The sequence below is a fragment of the Pinus tabuliformis genome, chromosome 8 (genome assembly GCF_031772625.1).
Source record: "Pinus tabuliformis cultivar Carrire ecotype Pingquan chromosome 8, CPIR1, whole genome shotgun sequence".
Taxonomy (NCBI): domain Eukaryota; kingdom Viridiplantae; phylum Streptophyta; class Pinopsida; order Pinales; family Pinaceae; genus Pinus; species Pinus tabuliformis.
In genome coordinates, this window is record NC_142294.1 from 1,855,950,693 (window position 1) to 1,855,970,085 (window position 19,393).

At 35.8% G+C, this 19,393-nt stretch overlaps 2 non-coding genes across 2 annotated transcripts; both read left to right on the forward strand.

Moving 5' to 3' along the window:
- The first annotated feature begins 7,054 nt into the window (after positions 1–7,054).
- Positions 7,055–7,126, forward strand: TRNAP-AGG (transfer RNA proline (anticodon AGG)). The gene has a single exon. It is a non-coding gene; the product is annotated as a tRNA-Pro (tRNA).
- An 8,486-nt stretch (positions 7,127–15,612) lies between these two features.
- TRNAP-UGG (transfer RNA proline (anticodon UGG)) lies at positions 15,613–15,684 on the forward strand. The gene has a single exon. It is a non-coding gene; the product is annotated as a tRNA-Pro (tRNA).
- Positions 15,685–19,393: the final 3,709 nt, after the last annotated feature.

Genomic DNA, 19,393 nt, shown 5'->3' on the forward strand with positions numbered 1-19,393 from the left:
GGACACATACACATGCACCATCAAGTAAAGACCAAGACCATCGAAGATCCCACACATTTTTCCATGTGGAGGTGAAGACATGTTACGCCGAGAGAACACCATCACTCAGTAGCACAACAACTCGACACGGACACCATAATCAACCAATGCATGTCAGTAGTGTCAGGTCGAGTTGTGTCCTCAGTTGTCTTGGCCACATCACTACTATGGGACATACTTGTTGTAATCAAATGTAATGTAATGTGAAGGTCCAAGAGACACACATATGAAGTTAAAGAGTCATGTAAATCAAAAAGTCACAAGAAGTCAAATGGTCATGAGGGAAGTCGAAGAGTCGCAAGGGTCGATTATTCTCCCTTGGCTATATATACCCCCTCATTGTATGAACAAAGGAATTTTCACATTGGCTCCTCCCACATAGCCTTGAGAGTCTGTAGTTTGTTCTTTGAGGAGCGAAGAGTGGCTCCAATGTCCCAATACTAGGACTAGTGATGTATGGTGTACATATGCGTCTTAAATCTTTTGCTTAATTCAAAAGCCTGCCTTAGGCCAGCATGTTTTCACACGTTTTTTGTATCCGTTTGTAAGACTATTCTTTAAATGTTTGCAATGCATGTTTGCTTAACCTGTACTAAGATAGTTGAACTACTTCGGTTATTTTAGTACTCATATTGTTGAAGATGTGTTGTATTGTTTATCACTGTTGCCCCATCCGTGCAGACTACTCCGCTGGAAATTTGACAAACCATCCTTGTGTTGTCTTGATTTTAATGACCATCACCCTCGTGTGGACTACTCCATTGGACGATGTACGTGTTTTCCCTTGAAATTTGGTTTTCATGACTACCACATCCGTTGTGGACTATTCCGCTAGATGTTGGACAAACCCTTGTTGTTGTTCGCGTGTGTTTCTTCCTGGGTTGGGACTATTCCCTCTCATCAAGAGGCTCACTTTACTTCCCCCTTTTGACAGTAAGAGAACCCAGACACAGAGTTACATTAAGCACTCACCAGGCATACTCACCTCGCTTTCTTGAAGTTACAAGCATAACACTCTCATGTGTTGAACAACAAGAGCTAAGGCAAATCTCTAAGATAATGGAAACCGGGCCATCATATCGGATGGGACTCCTACACCAAACTGTGTGAGGTCTAGTTGGGACTTCATACTGGGGAGATATCCTGAATATTGGCGGGTCTAACACCGTCAACAGGTTCCTTTGCCTCACTGGTCACTTTTGCTCAATTTGCTTGGCACTATGGTTTTTCTATCCCCCTTGTTGGAGTAGAAAAAAAAGTTCTTGAGTGATGTTGTTCCATCTTCGTCACTGGCGTTCTTGGTGAGCACACCTTCTTCTGTGACATAGTCAACGCTTCATAAATTTAAGGATTTATCCAAATCACGCCAATGTAGTAAGGAACAATTATGGTTGTCATGTTGGGATATTCATAGATAAATATTTCTTATATCCAATCATATTGTAGAACTCGGCTTAGAGAAAAGGAAAAGGAGGCACTATGTGGAGAAAATCCCTGGATCAGGCCACCTGTTGCCACGATAGTGAGAATGCAAATAGAGCTAGCCTAGATATCTTAGCTCAATAGAAAAAAGAACTAGGTGACATGAATGTGCATTTCATGGTTATTAATTTGAAGTTGTAAGATTATATGTCATCCATAGTTCAACTCCAAGTTGGGAATATCTCCCTCCATAAAAAGATCTCCAAGCAAAATGATGAATTAGATGTCATTCAAGGTCAATTGGAAACTCTTCAGGACCAAATTAACAACTTCAAAGAGCGAATCTTGGAGATTGAAGAGGTTGTGGGGTCCCATGAAGATCATAGGGTGGACCTTAATAAACCAACCACATAATAGTCTTTTATCGCCTTATGTCTTATACTACCCTATAAATATCATTTCATGTAAGGTCAATTTTGTTGAGTATATTGCTACCAAAATAACAAACAAATTGATATAGTTTGGTCTTACTTTAGCACTAGTTAGGCATTTGAATTTTTACGAAGCAAAAGATACTGTAAATTTCCCACTTAATAGGACAAAAATTTTAATCACATCTTAATTAATTATGTGAAAAAATATTATTATTATTATTAATTATAAAAAAAAATTAACATGTAAGTTAAACTTATATATTTAAAAAATAAGCATGTGATAATATTAATAATGGAGATTTATAATTTGCAAATAGGCTTTGCAGGGTACAATGGCCCAATGTTATATGCCCAAAAACTCAACAAATTTCATATGTCATTGTTAACACCACACTTTTGCTATTAATGAATTTAATTAAAATAAAAAGAGGTCATAACTAATTTAGACATAAAACTCAACATTTAATCTTTGACTACTAATAATATTATGGAAGATCCAATAAGGTAAATCTTGTTATCCACATAATAATTGTTGATAATTATATTCAAATTTTAGAACTTGCCTATCATATTAACTAAACTTACTCATCTTCACTCCAAATTTGTTATGTATTGAGATATTGTTACTTACTCAATAATATGTACAATATGTGTGGTTTGTTAATAATCAATATAAATACATCTTCACTCCAAATTTGTTATGTATTGATATATTGTTCTAAATGCAAATTACATTGAAAACCATTAAATTTTTCAAAATATAAACAATTTTTAAAATGTAATTAAAAAGATATATATAACTTTATAAATTTGATTTTTTTCCTAATAAGTTCATAAATAAAATATATTTATATGAATTTCCAAATTTAAAGATATTATGTAGCTATAAAAAAATTATTTATAAATAGTGACATAGGAAAAAAAAATGGATAAGCCCACTTCGCAGGATATATAAAAGTTCCTAATAACAATCATTGCTTAATTAAGGAAGAATAATTGGAAAAAAAAAAATGGATGACACAAGTCTTGCAGGTGATATTAGAGGTCTCTATGGTCTATCTGAGTATTGAATTTGGAATTTGGGACTACCTTGGAATGTTCCAAGATATTTTATATATCTACACAATTTACATGTGAAATGGATGACACAAGTCTTGGAGGTGATATTAGAGGTCTCTGTAGTCTATCTGAGTATTGAATTTGGAATTTGGGACTACCTTGGAATGTTCCAAGGTATTTTATATATCTACACAATTTACATGCAATAATTCGAGGCAATAGTATTTTCAAATTTCGTATATATTGTGTTATATCATTACTATAATGAAATTGAAAAGAATACTCTTCTATTGTGTAAATTTCAGTTTTGCAATTGTATTTTCAACTTTTGTTTGTATATATTGTGTCATATTATTATGGTTAAAAAAATACATATTTATTGTTTAAATGTTTAAAGAAAATGATATATTTTGAAGTTTTTTTTGAAATGAAATAAATTTTTTATTAAAATTTTATTTATATTATTAAAATTAAGTTTTTATATATAGATTTAAATCTTTCAAAACCATAAAACATTTGAAGAGTTCACACTTCAAACTTATTATCTCAATAATTAATAAACAAATTTCCAAAAAAAAATTGAGAAAACTCACCAAACTTAAAACAAATAGACTACTCTAAAAAAAATTGAATGCACCCCTTCAATATTTGAGTTTGTCATTGTAATAGGACTCACTACAGGGAGAGACTTGATAGGTCGCCCACAAACTACAAGGTACAAAAAATTAAGATGAAAAAGTCAATACAGGGACTTATACCATGCTCGATTCTGAATTTGTCGTTGTTAGCGTGATTCTCCACCCTCCCTTTTCCAGCTCCTCCATTAGACCCTTCCATTTCCCCACTGTGTACACTGCTTCCAGGAGTTTCCTTTTCAGCGGATCAACTGCCCATTTGCTACAGCTTTCCACCAATGTAGGTCCCACTCTCTGTACGCAAACACCAAGAATGTCTGCCAATGAGCTCTGTAATTCATCCATCATTAAATTCACCAGATGTGCAATCTATACTATTGCATAATTTGTAAGACGCGTTGCCTGCCCCTACCTTTTTCCATTCCACGAAGTCTTCTCCATTTTCAATCATCTCAGCGTGATCTTTACTCTCTTCTGCGAGATTATTGATTGCTTCAACTGCCTGTTGCATAGTTATGATATCTGTGGACTCGACTAGAGTCAAGGATTCGATTAGACTATCTGCAACTTTACTCAGCAAGCTATCGGTTTCTTGATCAGACTCATCAACCAAATCCACGAATTCATATGCCTGAAAGTATGCTTTTAAAGAACTTTCCCCCTCGGTGGGAGACAGTCAGAATCTTGAAGGGTTCTAGCTGCTGGCACCAGTCCAGACGCAATTCCTTAATCACTGGAGCTAAAGTGTCTGCTAGAGTATTAATGCCAGCTACAGATAATAATGAGATTAATTGGCGGTTGCCATCGTTTCCTGGCTCAGCGAAGCCACCGCATATAGCACTAGCATTATTTGTCAGGTCCCTCAGTCAGGTCCGACTTCAGGCTCGCCAGAGAGAAAGACGAGGAAAAAGAAACCTTGATAAAAAAAAGTTCCCCGTGTTAATTTTTTTTTAGGTTGGAACAATGAAAATAGAACTTATGAGTTGAAACAACGAAAATAGAACGAAGGGATTGGCTGGGCTGAACAGTTTTTGCCCAACCAACTCCATATAGAAAACCCATTTGCGCGTAACTATTTATTTTGATATAGTTGCATGACCTCCAATACCACCTAATCGTGTGGAAGGACAACGAAATTATTTCTGATCCTTTTCTTCTTTCTAAAACATGCATTGCATGGGATCCATACCCCACTGATACGGCGAACTTTTTCCCATGGAAATTAATGTCATTCTCAAGCCTACGAAAGGACATATTCCTTTCTTGAGAAGCTGGAAATCGCGCGTGGTACTGACCTTTCTAAAAGCTCTACTGAAAAATACAGCTCAGAGATTCGTGCATGGAACGACAATGGTCGGGTAAACTGGATACCTGGATGGATAAGCATCAAAAGATATTATTTGTTGGGCATTTGGTCTAGTGGTATGTTTCTCGCATTGGGTGCGAGAGGTCCCGAGTTCAATTCTCGGAATGCCCCTAGAGTCAATTTCTTTGGGGAATTTGATCAAAGAAATTTTTTTTGTCCTCTTCCCTTTTCTTCTTGGGTTACAGAGGCCTGTTTTTAAAAGAGAACGAAAGTGTGAAGCAACAATCTGCAGTTCTCCTAAATGACTTTTAAGAAATTTTAATTTGAATTATGAAATATGGAGCAAGTCGTTTTTAAAAGAGGAAGTGTGAAACAAACATCTCCAGTTCTCTGAATGGTTTTTATGAAAATTTGACTCGAATTTTGAATAACTACTTGCTCAATAATTTTTATATATTGGTTTTATCTGGAGTTTTGTGAGAAACAGTGTTGAGTGGCGGAAATGGACAGTGAAATGGTAGATGAACTTTTTTTTTACGCTAAACCTCATTTATGAAAGATATTTATTAATTTTAAATATTCATAAATCTGTAACCCTTTGAAATGGCTTTTACAAAATTTTGATTGAATTTCATGAAATAAGGTTTTGATCAATAATTTTACCCTATGATTTGTTTCTAGTGTTGTATTGAGGTTCAGAGACAGCTGAAAATTGACAGTTACATGGTGGATGAGCATTTTTTTTGTACATCATTTACAAAACTTATATATAGAGAGTGAGAGACTAAAGTCATTCAGACTTTAGAAAGGGGTATTGAAAATGCTATTCATTGACATTAAGTTCTTTCTTTTTAATGGGAAGCCTATTGGGTAATCTCTTCATTCCGATGATGGTATCCTTAAGGTAAATCAGGTTCAGTTATTACGTTATTTACTGGAATAGAACAGGAGTGGGAATGATAATGCCACTAATCGTCATTTGCTACCATAAGAAGGATCCCATGTCCATGCAATTGAACAGGAAAGGAAAAGCTCAGATTGCAGAGGAAAATCTACACTTCATGGTCTGGGGAAGATACTTTTCATAGCAACGTTTCAACTCCCATAAGACCACTGATGATTTCATTATCAAATGCATGTTATATAGACTGTAATTAGCTGGACTGATAGGTTAAAAAAACTTCCTTGGATTCCAATTTGTTCAGAAAGGATTGCCATATCTGATTGAAATTCTCCAAATCTGCGAACTTCTTATCCTGGGTTTTGGGACATGACAAATATTGAAGCCATCTACTGGACAAAGACAAACTTCTATCTTAATAATTATCTTTATCTTTAAACATTTTATTCTTATAAAGGACATTTTTTTGGAGATCCATCTATATACTGATCTTGAGTGACATTTTTTTAAAATTGAAACTTTGCCATGGACTATGAAAGGCGTCAATCATGCTAGGAAAATCACCTAAACCTTTACACCCACTTCAAAGATTTTGAACCAAAATTTTCTGAGTTAATACAAATTTGGAACGTGTGACAACATGTCCTAAACCATTCCATAGGCAGACATTTTTTAAGTAGCAATTATCTTCTATTGCCTTTATTTATGACAAAATTGGCAAAAACCTTTTTCTTCAAAAAAATTCTGCTGCTTGAGAAAGCAATTTTGAAGTGCGGTATAACCAAACAGAATCTCTTCTATGTTGTCGACTATGCACATTTGATACACTATCATTTCATGGTTGTAAGTTCGTGGTTTCCCTGATCTGCAACCAAAATAACTTGCAAGAGAATAGAAACAGGAGACAAATATTACAGATATTGTTTTTTTATTATTGAGTTCTTTGTTTTTTCATATTTGGTTTTCTTTTTATTACATTTAAGTGGATCCCCTGAAGGGATCTCTAAGTCTGAAAGTGTTTCCGCAGCAGAATTCTGTGACTTTCCTGAAAATTACAGCTTAGGGATTCTGCATTGAAGACCTTGGCGTGCATGGATGTGCTATGGTCAGGCAGGTTGGATACTTCGATTGGCTCGCGTGGGAGGACATCACTGCACTTCTATTTATTTCCAGAAAGCCACAGTTCATTCCAGGACATTTGATCTAGATTATGATTCTCACAAAGGACCATTTGGCCTAGGTGCACGCTGTTCACACAGGCTATTTGGTCTAGTGGTATGATTCTCGCTTAGGGTGCGAGAGGTCCCGAGTTCAATTCTCGGAATGCCCCTTTGTTCCATTTATCCAGCTTCTTCTTTAGAGAAGCCTGCTTTTTTGAAGCAGAAATGTAAAATATGTAGCTCTCCTGAATGTCATTAATTCAAATTCTTTAGAGAAGTCTGGTTTCTGAAACAAGATATGTATCTCTCCTGAATGTCATTAATTCAAATTCTTTAGAGAAGCCCGGTTTTCGTCAAACCAGTATATAGTTCTCCTAAATTAACGTATGGTTTGTGTGAAACAAAATTTGTCAATTTGTCTATGTGAAACAAGACAGTAGCTCTCTTAAATGTTATGAATTCAAATTCTTTAGAGAAGCCTGGTTTTTGTGCAACAAGATATGTAGCTCTCCAAAATGTCAATTTCTTTAAAGAAGTCTGGTTTGTGTGAAACAAGTATGTCGCTCTCCTGAATGCTTTTTAAGAGATTTTGATATGAATTATTAAATAAGGTTGGAGCGAGAGTTACCGAGTCCAATTCTCGGAATGCGCTTTTGTTTCATAAATTCAATTTCTTTAGAAAACCCTGGTTGGTGTGAAACAAAAATATGTAGCCAAGTTTTTTTTACTTCCAGAATTTAGGCAGAAAGAATAACATTCCATTACACAACCACTCAACCTAAACCCAAATAACCCTAATCAGGAAGGATACACTCCATCAAACCACCACTTGATATAAACCCAATTGAGCATTGACACTTGGTTATTTAATTGATATTAATTACTCTCAACACACATCATTTCCTAACATAAGAAGGATCCTATGCCCATGAAATAGAACAGGAAAGAAGAAGCTCAAATTTCGGAGGAAGATTTACACTTTCCATTTCGGGGAACATACTTGTCATAGTAGAATTTCTACGCCCATCAAAACACTGATGATTTCGTTATCAAATGCATGTTTTATAGAAAAATAATTAGTTGCACTGATTAGCCGGATTGATAGGCTAAAAGGACTTTTCCGTTTTGGACTTCAATTTGTTCAGAAAGGATTACCATATTGCTTGAAATTCTCCAATTCAGAGAACTTCTTACCTTGGGGTTGAGGATATGATAGGGATTGAAGCCATCTGTTGGACAGGGACCAATTTCTATCTTAGCTATTATCTTTAAATGTTTTCTTTCTATCAGGATATTTTTAGAGGTTCCTCTGCATCTTGATGAAGGGTTTTTTGGAATTTTCTTTTCACCATAGATTTGAATGAATCAACTCAAGTGGAGCTCATGCAGTGAATACAATATCATATTCACATTTCATTGCGAGGATCCACGCAAAATGAATATTCTGATCAATTTAAATAATGATAATGCAATAATTTTAACGATGGATCTATGCTGGCACGAAATTTTTTTGAGATACGAATAAAAACAACGCTTTGGAAGCTGGCATAAATGTGAGTATTGACCTTCTTGGCATCAGGTCCGGACCTTATTGCCATCAGATCTGGCAAAACTAAATTTTTGGTAGTAGGATCGAATTCGAGTCCCGGTTGACCCGACGGCCTTGGAAAACATGCAAAGAAGACACCGAGATACGTTGAGGCCGAGATTTCTTTAATATGGCAATGGTTTGCTGCAGAATGCGGATGTATGGAGGCCTTGCTTATTGTTTCCATGGCAGGCTTCCAATTTTTGTAGCTCATGGTTAATGGTGGGAAATATTAATCTCAATTACCCTTTAAACATATTGACAACTACCATGTTTCCCTAGTCAACTATTACAGAGTCGTGATTTTGTTTGCAATTGGAAGGACTAAAGTCCGCGCAGAAGTGCAACCAGAAAGACTAAAGTCTGAACATAAGTACAACGCAGACCATTCCCCAACACATCACAGAGTTAAAGAACTTTAGGTATGGGTGAAACATTTACTGCGAAACTCAGGAAATCCCTCATTTTGTATAATTGCCCATTGTGTGTTTTAAATATTTGAGTTGACATAAATTAATGAGTCAAAGTTGTATGTTTGGTTAAATATGAATGTAAAAGTTATTTGCAAAATAATTGCCCATTGTGTGTTTTAAACATTTGATCTGACATAAATTAATGAGTGAAAGTTGTATGTTTGGTTAAATATGAATGTAAAAGTCATTTGCAAAGTTGAGCGAGAGAGAGGGTGAAACTCTGAGAGGTGATGAGAAAATCGTGGAGTGTTGCACCACAACACTCGGTGAAGTGTAAATCCTGGTAAACTTTGTATTTTACTTTGTGAATAAACTGCAATCTCATATGAATGCATTTTCATACATTACAATTTAATTCTAAGTTTTATTGTGTTGCTCCAAGCTTTACTCTATTTTGCCGTCAGTGAATTCTGTGTTTTATTAAGCCTATGTGTAGTTGTGATTTCTTTGCCGCAACATAAGACTTGCTTATTGTGTGTCACTTCGCAACCCCTGGTGAAGTGTAAATCACCTTAAACTTTGTCTTTACTTTGTGAATGAAGAGCAGTGTCATATGAATGCATTTTCATGCATTAGTATTTAATCTTAAGTTTTATTGTGTTTTTTTTTTTTTTTCCGAAGGTGGCAAAACCTATCAAACTCAGGTGTCAAACCAACAGTGAGGACAGCCATCTCTGGCTGCTATCCGCGAATGTTGGTGTGACTCATCACTGTTATCAAGGAAAACCACGCCACCTGTAATAACCTCTGTGTTGCTCCAAGTTTTACTCTATTTTACTCGGTTGAAATCTATTTTTTATTAAACCTCTGTGTAGTTGCAATTTGGTTACCGCAACATAAGACTTGCCTTGCTGAAACCTATCACTGAGTGAAACTCCTCTCCTCTCCCCTGCAAAATTATTTCTAACATTAATCGCGTCACCTCCACGGCTCTGCTGTAATATTTGTTGATAACAAGTGCCAGATACGCAAAGTCGTCTTCAAGCAGGCGTTAGGTGTATCACCCAGGGGAATCTTCAAAATACACGTTGGTATCAGGTAAAGAAATATAAATTTGTTTGTCAAAACGACCATGCATTCTCTAGGTGCAGAATTTCTGCAGGCTATCTTCCATTTTAACTGTTGTGCAGTGAAAGCCTCAGCCTCGTGTGAATATCTCGCCCTGGTATTTACCTCAAGACACAAGATCCGGTAGTTCCGTTTAGAAAGACAGTCGTGCCCAATCTTTTGTGTGCCAAGAAATCAATGTGTCCGTGTCTTTTCTGTTCCTGGACTACTACGCTCCTTTGACAGCAACACATGTACAGTAATTTTGGACAGCGATTACCCTGGCTTCTTCTCACAATCATGCTCAACCATTTTGCTTAAGCTTCCATATTTACACCATAAACAAATTTACACACAGAAACATAGAAATCAAACACTAATCTATGTACATAGGATTAGCTTGTTCTCACATTTTCCTGGGTTTTCTTTAAGGGAATCAAGTTGGCCATTCCGTAATGAAATCAAGCTATATACAAGTTCTAATACCATGTTAGAAATTAAAGAGAGTGTGGTTGTGTACACAACAAATCACACACTTCATTTCTTTATTGATCACATTAGTTACATATAAGATGTGGATCACAAACTTCAGACGAATCTAAATCTTAAAAAAGTGGATCTAAATAGCTAATACAACTCACACATAGGAAAACAACAACTTATAAATTCACACATCCGAATTCACAATGATAAATAAAATTATTACTTTCAATACTTCCTACCTTGGGTTTTAGGACATTACAAATATTGAAACCATCTACTTGACAATGACAAACCTGTTGAAAAGTGTGCAACAAGAAATGCTTGTTGAGAATGCAACAAGATGATGGAGCTTAGTGAAAAGAGTCGCCCCTTCACTAAGTGGGCCCGCAGACAAATTATGGCGCAAGTTCTATTTTTGATCACAGTGTGGATGATCATAGTGTGGGAGATCACAGTATGGGTGATCACAGTGTGGGTGACCACAGTGTGAGTGATCAAAGTCTATTTTTAGACTGGCTGTCAAAAATAGAAAAGTCAAATATTATTGTCTCATAATAATATTTGGACTATAAACTTGATCTTATTCTCTTGGAGCACTTCAGGATGAGCTACGGATGTGGTACATGCAGATCCCAGAGGGAAATACGTGGTTACCTATGGGATGACTAATATTTGCATGCAGGACTTCAGTTAGAACTCAAGTGAGTTGAGTTTAGTGGACTGGAGGTGCAGTTGATGGAGTTGTGTTCAGTTTAGCCTTGTTAAACTAGTTGTATTTGGTCTAACTGATCAATAGACTAGAGATGAGTTGGGTGAATTAGTTATTAATTAATTCACAAGTTATTAACTCATAATGCAACTATAGAATACATCAGTTAACTTAGTTGCATGTCAGTGCATGTTCAGTTCAACAGGGACAGGTGTTAGAGGATCAAATTGCTATCAGTTGTGACTATAGCTATGCATGATGATTTGCACAATCAGAGGGATTGAGTATGCCAATGAATTGGCCAATACCAATAATTGTAGCCTGTGCTCACATCCAACACAGTGTGAGTGATTATTTGCAGATCAAATACGAGTTTGGTAAACCATTCTTATCAATTCTTGAGCAGGTATTGAGCTGTGGAGGCAGGCAAGCAGGGGGGGAGATTTGGAGATCAGATCTGAGCTGTATTGTGTGTAGCATGAGGAGATAGTACTGAGTACTTGGGATGAGTATTGTACTATGTATTGTTACATGATTCAATCACTATAATATACAGATAGTTGGTGTTTTTAGCGAGATGCTTTCCCTGAAAATACTGTGTTGATATGTGTGATTGATGCTTCTATGTACGCCTGTGAATGTTTCTGCTTCTGTAAATTGATGATCAACGTAGAGGAGGTTATGTATTATGCATGTTCCGCTTATAAGTGTATAATCAGGATAATTTTTGTGAATATGTGTCATATTATTCAAAATTTCTACATGGTATCAGAGCTGCTTGATTTGTAGAAGAGATTTTTACAGGATATCAAGCGAGGATTGATCATCAGATCTATTATTCAGGAAGTGTTTACATTTTATTTCTTCAGGCAAAGTCTGTAATCGGGCTAGGTAGCCTCTGGATTCATCATTCTTTTGGAAGGTGAGATATCTGGTGAATGCCCAGACAGTCAATGTCTGTACAAGAAATACTTTGTTCTCACGAATTCTAGATCGGAAGCAGTTGAGTTTTGAGCTGGTGGAATTCGAATTTAATTCCAAAGCAAGAGATAAAACTTAGAAACATTCAGTGTGAGAATGGAGACAGTATGCCCCAGTGTCTCACAAAGTTCACCCAGTGCCGGGATGAGCTGGGAAGTGTGGGGGTGACTGTCGGATGAGGATGGTGAGTCTAGCACTCCTTGACCTTCCTAAGAGTTGGCATAGCTACCAGGACTCGATGAATGGAAGGGAGAAACTGCCAAATTGGGAACGACTATGGTCGGATTTGATGCAGGAGGAGATTAAACGGCGCACTAGAGACAGTTCTTCATCTATGCATGATGAGGAGAACTGTGCCTTAGCGAGTAAGGTGAAGAAGAGAAAGAAGAAGGTTCCTCTTTTCGAATCTAGTTCTTCCAGTGATGGGAAGAAGGTTGACAAGTCGAAGGTGAGATGCTTTCGTTGTCATGAGATTGGTTCATGGGTCAGGAACCTGTATGCTTTTGAGGTTCAAGATGCATGCAAAGCCTTGAGCAGCGAGGCAACTGATAGAGACTTGGTGGTTGAGAGGGAGCGTATATTACCTCTCAACATGCAGAGCCAGAAGAAGTCTCAGACGATTGTGGAGGAGCCACGATTGGTGCCGCAGCTTCAGGAGGTTGTGGAGACGCCACAACAAGGGAAGCTGAGAGGAGATCGAGTAGAGACATCTACTCATCCAGAGACCTCCAGTAGGGGGAAACTTCGAGCCAGGTGGGCTGAGGGATCGCATGCAGCCATACCTCCAGGTAGGAGGTGGGGTGATGTGGATTGATCATCCCAAGGAGGAGGGGCAAGATCCTTGAGGTAAACCTTGCTACGGGAGCCTCAATGTGTAGTAGCAGGAACTGATTGATTGGGTAGAGACAGATGCGGATGGAGCGGCAGAGAGAGCGACAGTGTAGGGAATCTCAAGACAACGCATAGCTAGCAAGCTGCAGCAATGCAAGAGGCACAAGTGTTTTGCACAGTGCTAGGTGGCACAAAGAGGTGTGCAATGGTGCGAGATGCATGGAGATGTTGCAGTAGCACAGATGTTAGAGAGGGAGCACTTGCCAGCAGCAGGTAGAGCTTCAGCATCAGAGGGTGTTTCTAGCCCAACAGGGAGGTCAGTTGGGAGGTGTAGTGCGGATGCAATGCTGGGAGATAGAACCAGCAGCAGCACGGATGGAGTTAGAGATCAAAGTGACAGAGGCTAGAGCAATCAGATACTGAAGAGCATAGAGATGCAGAGTCTTCAGTCGACAGAGGCAATAGCAGTCAGAGACTTTGATGATAGAGCAAGTGGACCGGCCAGATGTGTTGCTTGGAGAACATTCCAGAGTTACAGGATCGGGTTTGAGAGGAAGCCTTTCTTGTTGAGAGGGAGTGTTGAAAAGTGTGCAACAAGAAATGCTTGTTGAGAATGCAACAAGATGATGGAGCTTAGTGAAAAGAGTCGCCTTCACTAAGTGGGCCCGCAGGCAAATTATGGCGCCAATTCTATTTTTTATCACAGTGTGGGTGACCACAGTGTGAGTGATCAAAGTCTATTTTTAGACTAGCTATCAAAAATAGAAAAGTCAAATATTATTGTCTCATAATAATATTTGGACTATAAACTTGATCTTATTCTCTTGGAGCACTTCAGGATGAGCTACGGATGTGGTACATGCAGATCCTAGAGGGAAATACGTGGTTACCTATGGGATGACTAATATTTACATGCAGGACTTCAGTTAGAACTCAAGTGAGTTGAGTTTAGTGGACTGGAGGTGCAGTTGATGGAGTTGTGTTCAGTTTAGCCTTCTTAAACTAGTTGTCTTTAGTCTAACTGATCAATAGACTAGAGTGAGTTGGGTGAATTAGTTATTAATTAATTCACAAGTTATTAACTCATAATGAAACTATAGAATACATCAGTTAACTCAGTTGCATGTCAGTGCATGTTCAGTTCAGCAGGGACAGGTGTTAGAGGATCAGATTGCTATCAGTTGTGACTATAGTTGTACATGATTATTTGCACAATCAGAGGGATTGAGTATGCCAATGAATTGGTCAATACCAAGAATTGTAGCCTGTGCTCACGTCCAACACAGTGTGAATGGTTATTTGCAGGTCAAATACGAGTTTGGTAAACCATTCTCATCAATTCTTGAGCAGGTATTGAGCTGTGGAGGCAGGCAAGCAGCGGGGGAGATTTGGAGATCAGATCTGAGTTGTATTGTGTGTAGCATGAGGAGATAGTACTGAGTACTTGGGATGCGTATTGTACTATGTATTGTTACATGATTCAATCACTATAATATACAGATAGTTGGGGTTTTTAGCGAGATGCTTTCCCTAGGAAAATACTGTGTTGATATGTGTGATTGATGCTTCTATATACGCCTGTGAATGTTTCTGCTTCTGTAAATTGATGATCAACATAGAGGAGGTTATGTATTATGCATGTTCTGCTTATAAGTGTATAATCAAGATAATTTCTGTAATATGTGTCATATTATTCAAAATTTCTACAAAACCTCTATCTTAATAATTATCTTTATCTTTAAACATTTTATTCCTATGAAAGACTGCCACTTTTTTTTTTTTTTTGGAGATTCCTCTCCATGAAATGAGTAACAATTTTTTTTCTTTTAATTGATGTAACTGACCTTTACACCCACTCCAAAGATTTTGAACCAATTTTTTTTGAGTTAATACAAATTTGGAACGTGTTACAACCTATCCTAAACCATTCCACAGGCAGATATTTTCTAAGTAGCAATTATCTTTTCTTGCCTTTATTTGTGACAAAATTGGCAAACAAGTTTTCTTCAAAAAAATTCTGCTGAATTGAGAAAGCAATTTTGAAGTACAGTATATGTAAACACCGAATAGCTTCTATGTTGTCAACTATGCACATTTAATACACTATCATTTCACGGTGGTAAGTTCGTGGTTTCCCTGATCTGCAAGCAAAGTAACTTGGATGAGAAGAGAAACAGAAGATAAATATTACAAATATCATTTTCTTATTATTGAGTTCTTTGTTATTTCATATTTGTTTTTCTTTTTATTACATGGAAGTGGATACCCTAAGGGATCTCTAAGTCTGAAAGTGTTTCCGCGCCAGAATTCTATGACTTTTCTGAAAGCTCTCCTGAAAATTACAGCTTAGGGATTCTGCATTGAAGACCTTGGCGTGCATGGATGTGCTATGGTCGGGCAGGTTGGATACTTGGATTGGCTTGCGAGGGAGGGCATCACTGCACTGCTATTTATTTCCAGAAAGCCACAGTTCATTTCATGACATTTGGTCTAGATTATGATTCTCACACAGCACATTCGACCTAGGTGCACAATTTTCTCACAGGGCATTTGGTCTAGTGGTATGATTCTCGCTTTGGGTGCGAGAGGTCCCGAGTTCAATTCTCGGAATGCCCCCGTGTTCCCTTGATCCAGGTTCTTCGTTAGAGAAGCCTGGTTTTTTGAAGCAAGATATGTAGGTCTCCTGAATGTCATTAAAGATATGTACCTCTGCTGAATGTCATTAATTCAAATTCTTTAGAGAAGCCTAGTTTCTGAAACGAGATATGTACCTCTCCTGAATGTCATTAATTCAAATTGTTTAGAGAAGCCCTGTTTTTCTTTGTTCCATTGATCCAGGTTCTTCTTTAGAGATGCCTGCTTTTTCGAAGCAAGATATGTAGCTCTTCTGAATGTCGTTATTCAAATTCTTTAGAGAAGCCTGGTTTTTCTCAAACAAGATATATAGTTCTCCTAAATTAAAGTATGGTTTGTGTGAAACAAAATTCGTCTTTGTGAAACAAGATATGTAGCTCTCTTAAATGTTATTAATTCAAATTCTTTAGAGAAGCCTGGTTTTTGTGCAACAAGATATGTAGCTCTCCTAAACGTCAATTTCTTTAAAGAAGCCTGGTTTGTGTGAAACAAGTCTGTCGTTCTCCTGAATGCTTTTTAAGAGATTTTGATATGAATTATTAAATAAGGTTGGAGCGAGAGTTACAGAGTCCGATTCTCGGAATGCACCTTTGTTTCATAAATTCAATTTCTTTAGAAACCCTGGTTGGTGTGAAACAAGATCTGTAGTTTTCTTAAATGAAAGTTTGATTTGAATTATGGAATACGTTTTTTTATTATTAGAAAAGACTGTTTTCAAAAAAGAGGTATAGTGTGAAACAAAAATATGTAGCCAAGTTTTTTGAACTTCCAGAATTTAGGTATAAAGAATAACATTCCATTACACAGCCACTCAACCTAGACCCAAATAACCCTAATCAGGAAGGATACACTTCATCAGACCACCACTTGATCTAAACCCAATTGACCATTGACACTTGGTTATTTCACTGATATTAATTACTCTCAGCACACATCATTTCCTAACATGAGAAGTAATTAATTTTAAAAGAAGTACTGGTGCGCTGCTCATGTTCGAACTGGGGACCTTCAGCGTGTAAGACCGACTACACCACAGCACCGAAAGATGCCGTTTGAGAAGACCGATGATGTTATTATCTCCTGATGAATGGCTCAGTTATATTCATAATTTAAGCACGCCAACGAGTATGGTTTGGATTTCAATATCTTCATCGCTTAACATAAATGTTGGAGTTAAAGACCAACCGATCTGGAAGGAGAAGATGGTTCTCTTAATTAGCTTGTTAACTTGTTTCACATTGGTCTGGATTTATTTAACTCCGATTTATCGTATGCTTGGGGAGGATCGTATGTGAGAGGATCACTCCCTAAAGCAATTTTTTTAATACAAAATATTATTAATTAAGTAATTATATTATAAATTAATTATATTTAATATATTTATTTTTTAATTAATAATATTTTTCTTAATTAATGTAATCAAGAGTGATATGATGAGCATGGTTCTAATGGGTTTGTGCTTATAAATATTTTTGTATTGGTTTAGTGGCTTTTGAATTCTTAAGTGAGAGTATATTTGTGGGTTGGCTTGGTATCATCAATCTCACTCTAGCCTTAGGGTTGAGAATGGTACTAATATAAGGCTCTCCCTCGTCAAGCACGGTTGAGAATGGTACTAATAGAAAGCTCTCCTTCGTCAAGCACCCAATTTATTTAGAAAAGATTATTGTATTGCTTCAAAATCTCCAAATTTGAACCTTGAGTTTCACGATACAATGGAAATTGAAGCCATCAATTGACAAATGCCAACCTTCATCTTAGTTAAACCAACTGCTCTTCCAATTCTAGGTGGAATAGACATCTCATGTATATGTAATGATAACCAATTAAAACATATTAGCAATTACCCCAAAAGGTGCAAAAATACACCGAAGGATTAGAATATTGGCAAGATTATTTCCCAAAGAATAGAGCCAAAAATAAGTTCATAATTAAATTGTAAAAATCTAAATCAAGTACATAATTTCAAAAAAAAACTTTTAATGACATAAATAATCATATATTTTTATTTATAAAATATAAATAACTGAATAAATTTAATTACATTCAACATAAAGATAACAAACAAATATTCATTTTTACTAAAATTTTAAATGCGCATAAACTTTATAATAAAAAACTCTAAACTCCACATTTAATCTTTGACTACTAATAATATTATGGAAGATCCAATGGAGGGTAAATCTTGTTATCCACCTCATAATTGTTCATAATTATATTAAAATTTTAGAACATGCCTATTATTAACTAAACTTACTCAATAATATGTGTAATATGTGTGGTGTGTTTATACTCAATGTAGATGCATCTTCACTCCAAATTTGTTATGTATTGAGATATTGTTACTTACTCAATAATATGTGTAATATGTATAGTTTGTTAATAATCAATATAAATACATCTTCACTCCATATTTGTTAGATTTGTTGTGTATAGAGATATTGTTCTAAATGCAAATTACACTGAAACCCATTAAATTTTTCAAAATATAAACAATTTTTAAAATGTTATTAAAAAAATATATGTAACTTTATAAACTTGAGCTTTTTTTCATAATAAGTTCATAAATTAAATATATTTATATTAATTTCCAAATTTAAATATATTATGTAGCTATAAACAAATTATTTATAAATAGTGAAATAGGAAAAAAAATGAATGAGCCCACTTTGTATATATATAAAAGTTCCTAGTAACAGACATTCCTTAATTAGAGAAGAATAACTGGAAAAAAAATGGATGACACAAGTCTTGCAGGTGATATTAGAGGTCTCTATGGTTTGTCTGAGTATTAAATTTGGAATTACACAAGCCTTGCAGGTGATATTAGAGGTCTCTATGGTTTGTTTGATTATTAAATTTGGAATTTGAGACTACTTTGGAATGTTACAAAATATTTTATATATCTACACAATTTACATGCTAGTCTGAGTATTAAATTTGGGACTGCCTTGGAATGTTCCAAGATATTTTATATATCTACACAATTTACTTGGAGGCAATAGTATTTTCAACTTTCGTATATATTGTGTCATATCATTATTGTAATGGAATTGAAAAGAATACTCATTTATTGTGTAGATTTCACTGTTGCAATTGTATTTTCAACTTTTGTTTGTGTATATTGTGTCATATTATTATTGTTAAAAAAAACAAAAAACATATTTACTGTCTAAATTTTTAAAGAGAATGATATATTTTGGAGTTTTTTGACATGGAATAAATTTTTTACTAAATTTTTATTTGTATTATTTAAATTAAATTTTTATATATAAATTTAGATTTTTCAAAACCATGAAATATTTGAAAGGTTCACACTTCAAACTTATTATTCCAATAATTAATAAACAAATTTAACCAAAAAAAAATAAGTTAAGAAAACTTACCAAACTTAAAACAAGTACCCCTCTAAAAAGAATTTAAATGCACCCCATTTAATATTTGAGTTTGTCATTGTAATAGGACTCACTTCACTAATAAGATTCTACAGGGAGAGACTTGGATAGCTCGCCCACAAAGTACAAGTTACATAAAAATTTAAATCCACCCGATTCAATATTTGAGTTTGTCATTGTAATAGGATTCACTTCACTAATAAGATTATACAAGCTACATAAATTAAATTAAGATGAAAAAGTCAATACGGCCAACTTATACCATGCTTGATTCCGCATTTGTCGTTGTTGGGGGT